Raw genomic sequence first — 8,262 nt, 5'->3', positions numbered from 1 at the left:
AGCTGCCATATGCAATTCCATGGTGTAAAACACTCAGGGACAGGAATGCCTGTTAGATGATGGCCACTGACTGCTCGCCCGCTGGTGGAATAATATCGGCAAATCGTTCAGAGTTGAGATGGAAGCTTTATTGGAAAATCCGCTCCTGGGCCCCCTTCGCGCAGAGGGGAAGGAAGAGGGAAGTGAAAAGGGTGTCTGAGATACGTGTGGAGGAGTTTTATACTCCTCTAGACACGAGGGCGGGCAAAGGGGCTGTCTGTGTCCCAACTATGTAAGGAATGTCCATTCAGGTGTGTCATTGGCCAACTGGAATCCCACCAGGTCGATGATGTAACTGGCTCCTGTGGGCCTTCCTGTGCCAGGCTGAACTGAGGCAGAGCAGACCAGCCCCTAGTCTCCAGTGCCCTGGGCAGCCATCAATGCCTTTCCCTGCAATGCTCCTGGCTATCAAGCTGATGTGCAGGTGCAGGCTGAAGATTAAAAAAGATCAGCTCACGAATCACTCCTGGAGACGAGTTCCATGGAGTGTTGGTTGCATTTCATAAAGAAAATCATCCCCTAAGAGATGTTTGTAACCCCTTCCGTGTATCTCCAAGCACACTGCCTGAGTGTTTCACCTACTATGATGTTTACTGCAACTTCACATGCTCATCAAACAGGAGTTTAACCTATGTGGTGATAAATAGATTCATAACATTGTGAAGAGCTAGCTCTGAAAGTTATCTTGAAATGTCTCATGGAAGAAGTTGAAGTTTCCTTTTCCAAGTAGAAACTATTATAAAAAGGGAAGAAAGCCTATTTTTCCCAACACTGATACGGGATAGAAGATTTTAACTAACGTCTAGCATCCGAGACGTCCAACTTTGCTCTTGAGTTTTTCTGGAATTCTATGGCTTTTCATATTTTTCCTTGGTTCTTATCACTGCTATTTTAAGTGACTTTGCCCTCACCAATGGGAGAATGAAAACTCCCAAGAACACATCCTTCCATTTTTTGTGGCAACTATTGTACTGTGTGAGGCAGGGACAAAAAGTGATGGTGCAGTTGGAGCTGGTTGGGGAGCGGTTATCCTTTCCTCCCTTTTCTGAGCTTTGATTCCACACAACCCTCCCTCCATTTGGGGAGCTAATGTCTTCCTTCTACCTTCTTCTCACTCTTCCCTCAGATGCCACACTGTGCCCTTCTACCTTCAAGACACAGTGGCCAGTTCATAACCACTTTGAGCAACACAAGAGGTGTCATAATTATTTTCTAGGTGGAAATAGAAGGTTAGTTATCCTGTGGGCTTGAGGTGGCCATTATGTCTCAAATACAACCCTTCCCTTGTTCTTCAGGGTTTATTGGCCATCTCCTACTTGTGTTTCGGAAGCATGGGCCTTTGTTAACTCAAGAGCTTCTTGTACCTGCTTACTCTCATGGTTCAGAAGACACTCATCCTTCTGTGTTTTAACTATGGCATTTTTTTGCATTAGTTGCTGCTGTTGAGTATTTTAAACCAGTCATTGTGTCAAAGGAAATGTGTTAGCATTTCTGCTATTGGTTATTCACATCTCTCTCTCTCTCCAAGCCAGGGACAAAGGGCTGAGTTCCTCCTGGTCATGTGATTCTCCTCTTCTCCCCACACATCACTGTTCTGTTCTGGGCAGGGCAAAAACTCTGGCCCATTTTATGTTTGAACTCATTTTGGAAAATGAATGGGTAGCAGAGGGGGAAAAAGTTCCAATCGCTAAAATAGCAATTGCTGGGTTTAATGAATATAATCCCCTCCTCCCCCTCAAAAATAGCCAGAAATAGATTATTTTTTAAATCTCAGTGTCTTTTTATAACACAGAGCCACAGTATTGTGGTGGAAAATGTGGGTTCTATAGCCAGAACGGTCTGGATCTGAATTCGGTCCCTTGTAATTGCTATGTGTCTTCAGACGGTGTCTTACTCTTGTGCTGCTTGCTTGGTCCAAGTTTAAAAGGAGGTTATGGGTGGGTGTGGAGTTCGGCTGCCTCTCTGGGTACTCACATCCCATACCAGAATGCTAGTTCAAGTCTTAGTTATTTTTTCTTGCAGTCTAGCTTCCTGCTAATGGGCAGGTCACCAACCAGCATAGGAAACCCAGATTGGGTTTCTGAATACTGGCTGCAGTCTGGGCCAACTCTCACTGGTGTGGGCATTTGGGGAGTGAACTAGCAGACGCAAGATCATCTGTCTCTCTCACTCTTTTTTTTTTTTTTTTTAAGATTTATTTTTTATTGTAAAGTTAGATACACAGAGAGAAGAGACGGAGAGGAAGACTCTCTGCCTGATGACTCACTCCTCAAGCAGCTGCAACAGCCGGAGCTGAGCCGATCCAGAGCCAGGAGCCAGGAGCCTCTTCTCCAGGTCTCCCACGCAGGTGCAGGGTCCAAGGCTTTGAGCCATCCTCGACTGCTTTCCCAGGTCACAAGCAGGGAGCTAGATGGGAAGCAGGGTAGCTGGGATTAGAACCGGTGCCCATATGGGATCCTGGCACATGTAAGGCAGAGACTTCAGCCACCAGGTTTCTGTGCAGGGCCCTTGTCTCTCTCACTCTTGCTCTCATGCAACCTTTAAAATGGATTTATTTTTTTAAACAACAAAATGGAGGTAGAAATAGCCCCCACTTCAGTTGTAATGCAGATTGGCTGGATTTATAGATATAAAACCCTAAGAACCTCTGGCACAAAGTAATTGCTGAATTCCTGTTATCTATTGTTAGAGTAATATCACATGCCAGGTCCAGTCCCAACAATAAAATGTCTCTCAGGGACAAGACCGTAAAACAGTTTGAAGGGTTTTTCAGACAGGATCAGGAAGAAGATGTTTTGCTTCTCATTTCCTCTCTAAAACATTGTCCTGTTTACTGTTATAAAATTCCTTTGATCAAGCACAATCTTCAGGAGATACTTATCAAGATAGCTGCGGGGTTGTCTGTTTTAAATCAGATGATTTAGAGGCAATGAGATAAGTAAATGACTGGCAAGGCTGAGAACCCTTGACAACCCTGGTTGGAACCCTATGTTCCAGAAAATTCTCAAGGTGGGTGGCTCAGTCAGCTTCCTTGCAGAAAGAAAAAAGCCATCTCGGACTGGAGCAAATTAAAATATTTGCCATTATCCTGCAAGAATTTCTCATCCCACATATGAAGCAAGGGTTGCTGTCACTGCATTGAGCTTTGAGGAGGGGAAGTGAAGATGTGGCTGGTGGAAGGAATTAAAAATTACTCATCCAAACTGTCTTACAACATTGTGTGTGCGTGGGGGGGTGGGTGGGTTCTGGAGGAAGGTCACAGTTCCTGTTCCTTCCATCCCATCAAGATTATCCTGCAACCTGACATTTCTTAATCTGAGTTTATTTTCCAGGTCATTAATTTGATTTCTCAATGTTTTGCAGCCTTAGGAAGTCTCCATTAAAAACAGTATCATCAACATCAATCATCATTTTCATTTCTTCCTTATTGTGTCCCTCCTGTTTTTTAAAAATCTATTTTCCATCACTATTTTTGAATAGTATCTGACCTGTTTGCATTAATTCAAGCCAACCCAACTTAATAAATCAAATTTGAGTTTCTGAAGGGAGACAAATGGAAATCCAGGCAGGCCTAGTTCCTGGATTGTGGAAGCCAAAAGAATAGCAACGTTCAGGTGTATTTTTGTCTTTGCGGTTAAGCTCTGCAAGAAACAAAACTGACTTGCAATAAAAGAGAGGACAGTGCGGGCCCAAATGTCCCAAACCCTTGTGACCCTGCACCCCAGCACCCACATGGGGAACCCGCGGGAAACCAGCTGTGGTCGCTGCAGCCACCTGGGGAGTCAATCAGCAGGCCAACATCTTTGTCTCTTTCCTTCTCTGTAAATGTGAATTTCCAATAAAAATAAGTAAATGTTTAAAAAAAAAGAACATGACATGTAAAAGCTTCTTAGAGAGAGAGAGAAAGCAAGAACAATGCAAGGGATAAGTAACACACCCCCAACCAGCAGTGTACTTCCATTAACTATCTTCATTTTTTCTGAGCATAACCATGGGAGTATTTCCCTTAGCATCCTGCATGCTCTACTCTTATTATAAATATGGAGGGTATTTCTTTGCTGCTGCTTTAGGCAGATTGGATCTCCCAGAATACTGAAACTCCTAAGTGAATGAGGTTTTAAATTCAGAAGAAATTAAACTGTATTCCAGGAATTTCCCTGCTTTGCTGTTTAAAACAGAAAGGAGTTCAAATGGTGTGCGAGGTCTTGGGTGGCAGGGCCCCCAAGCACCCAGACCGTCTTTTGTGGCCTTCCCAGGTACAGTAACTGGAGCTGGATGGAAAGCAGAGCAGGCTGGACTTGGGACCAGCTGTCTGATAATGAGATGCCAGTGATGTAAGGGTTTAACCTGCAGAACCTTAAAACTGGCCCTCATTTGTTTAATTCCTATGTCCGGTTACATATGAAACTAGGGCTTTCTTACCTAGGAATAAGCATACTTAGTTTTATTTTGTTTTGGTTAGGGTACCTGAGGTCTGAAATGACTTGGCATTCTCCATTCTTACTGGCTGCTGTCAGGAAAGCCCTGGATGTCTTCACCTAAACTTGGTTGGTTCTTGAAGACTGTTCTCAAACACTTCTGCTTCCATGGTGATCCAAGGCAGGACAGCTGCTTTCTGCAGAGGCCTGACTCCCATCGCTTAGCCATTCAAAATCTCGCTTGTTATGCATTGCTGTCACCTGCCGAGGCACTTCACATGAGAGCTAGATATACTCAAAGGATATGGGCAGTGATAGATAGGTGATTCATGGTATATGATCCTGTAATTAAAAAAATTCAGGGCCCAGTGCAATAGCCTAGAGGCTAAAGCCCCTACCCTGCACATGCCGGGATCCCATATGGGCGCTAGTTCTAATCTTGGTGGCCCCGCTTCCAATCCAATTTCCTGGTTGTGGCCTGGGAAAGCAGTCGAGAAGTGCTCAAAGCCTTGGGACCCTGCACCCATGTGGGAGACCCTGAAGAGACTCGTGGCTCCTGACTGACTTCGGATCAGTGTAGGTCTGACTGTTCTGGCCACTTGGGAAGTGAACCAGCAGATAGAAGATATTTCTCTCTGTCTCTCCTCCTCTCTGTATATCTGACTTTCCAAAATAATAATAATAAAATAAGAAAATCTTTTTTAAAAATTCAGAATGCATTTGCTTTTAAAAAAAAGGTTTATTTATTTATTTTGGAAAGGCATATTTACAGTGAGAAGGAAAGACAGAGAAAGATCTTCCATCTACTGGTTTACTCCCCAAATGATTACAATGGCTGGAGCTGAGCTGATCCAAAGCCAGGAGCTTCTTCCAGGTCTTCCATGTGGGTACAGAGAGTCCTAAGGCTTTGGGCCAGCCTCTCCTGCATTCCCAGTCTACAAACAGGGAGCTGGATGGGAACTGGAACAGCCAGGACACAAACCAGTGGCCATTTGGGGTTTCTGCACTTGGAGGGGGAGGATTTGTCAGTGGAGCCATGGTGGTGGGTCTTGCATTTGCTCTTAAAGATGTTAGGTACTTGCGTTTTCGTGTTTACTATGGAAATTTAGTCAAGCTGTAAGGCAATTGAATTGGAATGTTGTGATTCCCCAATGTTCCTTTAAGGAAAATAGTGAAGTATTCCTAAAGTTAAGGTATTGGAAGCTGGATGAGAACTCTGCCTTTGCTATGGGCCCAGACCCCATTAGTGGTGTTTCTTTGCATCGTCTCCTCCTTCCTCACTCAAAGACAGAAGAATTTCTTTCTCTTTTTCTGTTTCCCCTCTCTGGAAGTCTGAGTGGGCTGCTTCAGTCCTCCCATAACTTCTCAAGCCTGTCTGCCTGTGGAGTCCTCCCCAGCAACCAGGGGAGGGAACCCAGAAGCAGGTGGTGACTGTGGTCAAGAGAGAAGCTTCCTACAGCTTGTTACTTCCATCTCAGCTATGCAGTCCTTGGGGACTGCTGGCAGCAAAGAACGGTCACTGGCACTGTCCAATAATGCCCTAGTCATAAGACAACTTCATATCTATTACCACACTTGGTGCCCACTAGGAATTTCCAGGGTAGGTGTATTAATCAGTTTTCTATTACTATGGCAAAATATTTGAGTTGGATCACTTATAAAGAGATTTATCTCAGAGTTTCATGGTCTGAAAGCCCAGAGTGTCTGGTGCTCATTCTGATGAGGGGCTGTTACACGCTGGGGGAGGAGGCACCCGTGGTAGAACACATGTGAGAGGAAGAGCCACTTAGCAGGACGAGAATCCTACACAAGGCTGGAGTCTCAGAAGAACTGTGCTAATACCTGCCTAGGGAAGCATGCGTAGTAGACTGATTACCTCCTACAAGGCTCACCCTTTTAAAGGTCTCACCACCTTTTATTTATATTACCATACTGAGAGCCACTTTTCTAGCACATGAAATTTTAGGGGAAATGCTTAAAGCATACCCAAATTTAGAGAGAACATAACTGAAGCTTGAAGGTGAGTATCTTGAGATCGCTAGCAGAGCTAGCATTCCCAATTATCTTCAGAGTATCAACAGAGTCTTTGATATGAATTCATGATAGAGGCACAGGTAGAGCAATGATAGAATACATTTCTTTTTACTGCTATTAATCAACTTCCCTTTGTAGGGTAAGTGATTTTTCTTTCTAAAAAGCAGTATACTTCAAAGGTTCTTATCCTGTTGTAATCATGCAACTGCTCAGGAGCTGAAATTTTGCAAAGCAAACTTACTAGTATATAAAACAATTTATTTCAGGAACCCAAGATTGGACACTTAGAATTGTATCAATATTCCATGAGTAAATTAGTAGAAATATGGGATTATATCAACACAGACAAAATAACAAGTGAAACAATTCAGTAGGCACCCATGAAAAAGGTTTTTTTTTTTTGTTATTAACATTGTATTATGTGATACAGTTTTATAGACACTGGGGATTCCCCCACCCCACCCCCCATAGTGGATTCCTCCACCTTGCTGCATAACCACAGTTCAAATTCAGTTGAGATTCCTTCATTGCAAGCATATACCTAGCATAAAGTCCAGCGTCTTATTGTCCAGATAAGTTCAGTGGCCTCTTGGGGAGACCTTCTCTGGTCTGAAGGTAGAGCTAACAGAGTAAAGTTCCGGTCAGTTAAAAGCCCCAACAAAACCTCAGCATCGATATACAACATTATGGAATTAATTGACATAGTATTGAGTAAAAAATATGTTAAAAGGAAAAAAATTACAAATACTTATCAAGACCCAATGAGCAATATCATGCTAAACAAATTTCCCACCACATTCAGAAACAGTATTGCTACCATTATTCAGAAAATGACTTGGAGCCAGTTGGCATTGGTGAGGGCATTTTGATAGGGAGGAGGGAGCATCATAGAGAAGATACCTGAGAAATTTGCACTCAGATCCTGGGCCAAGACTTGGATGTTTACGTATGGGACAAGATTCTGTGACACCTAGTGTAGGGAGGCTGAGGGCTGAACAGAGGTGGTAGACATGACACAGAATTTGCAGACATTGAAATGGTGGCCCATCCAAAGTACAGAACCATTGCTGAAAACATGAGGTTCTAGTCAGAGTTCCAAGAGAAGTCCTGCTGTATGAATCAGGACGGTATCCAAAAGTAAGGGCCGTATCCTGGAGCTCAGGTCAAAAGGGAAGAGACTAATGTAACAAAGTCCACAACAAAATCTGATCAGGTCAAAATCCACCAACTACACAAGTGCCTACTAAAACACTTCAACACACTTTAAAAGTAGACAATACGATCAGTTCTCTCTGCAATGTCTAGCATGCAATAAAAAATTACTAGACCTGCAAAGAAGCAGATGGTTAAATCCATCATCGAGGGTGAAATAAAGGAAACAGACCTTGAAATAACCCAGATGTTGGGAGTAACAGATAAAAATTTTAGAACACCTATTAGAAAGATGCTTAAGGATGTGAAATAAAACCCTGAGCAAGAAGGAAAAAAGGAATCGCAATCAAAATATTACAACTTTTTTTTTTTTAAAGAGCCAATGGAAAGAGCAGATCTCAAAAAATCCTGAAACAAAAGATTCCCTGGAGAGGTTTAATAGCATAGGATACTACAAAAGGAAGTGTCACTGAGCCTAGTTTTCAAACTGCTAGACACACAGAAGATTGAAATACAAATGACCAAAGCCTCAGAAACTCAGGGGACATAGAAAGTGGTCTACTCTATTGTCAATGGAGATGTAAGACAGGAGATAACGTAGGGAAAACTTATAAGAAGT

The sequence above is a fragment of the Ochotona curzoniae genome, unplaced genomic scaffold, assembly GCF_017591425.1.
Source record: "Ochotona curzoniae isolate NIBS_2020 unplaced genomic scaffold, NIBS_Ocur_1.0 scaffold_461, whole genome shotgun sequence".
NCBI classification, from domain to species: Eukaryota; Metazoa; Chordata; class Mammalia; order Lagomorpha; family Ochotonidae; genus Ochotona; species Ochotona curzoniae.
This window is presented reverse-complemented; position numbering follows the sequence as displayed.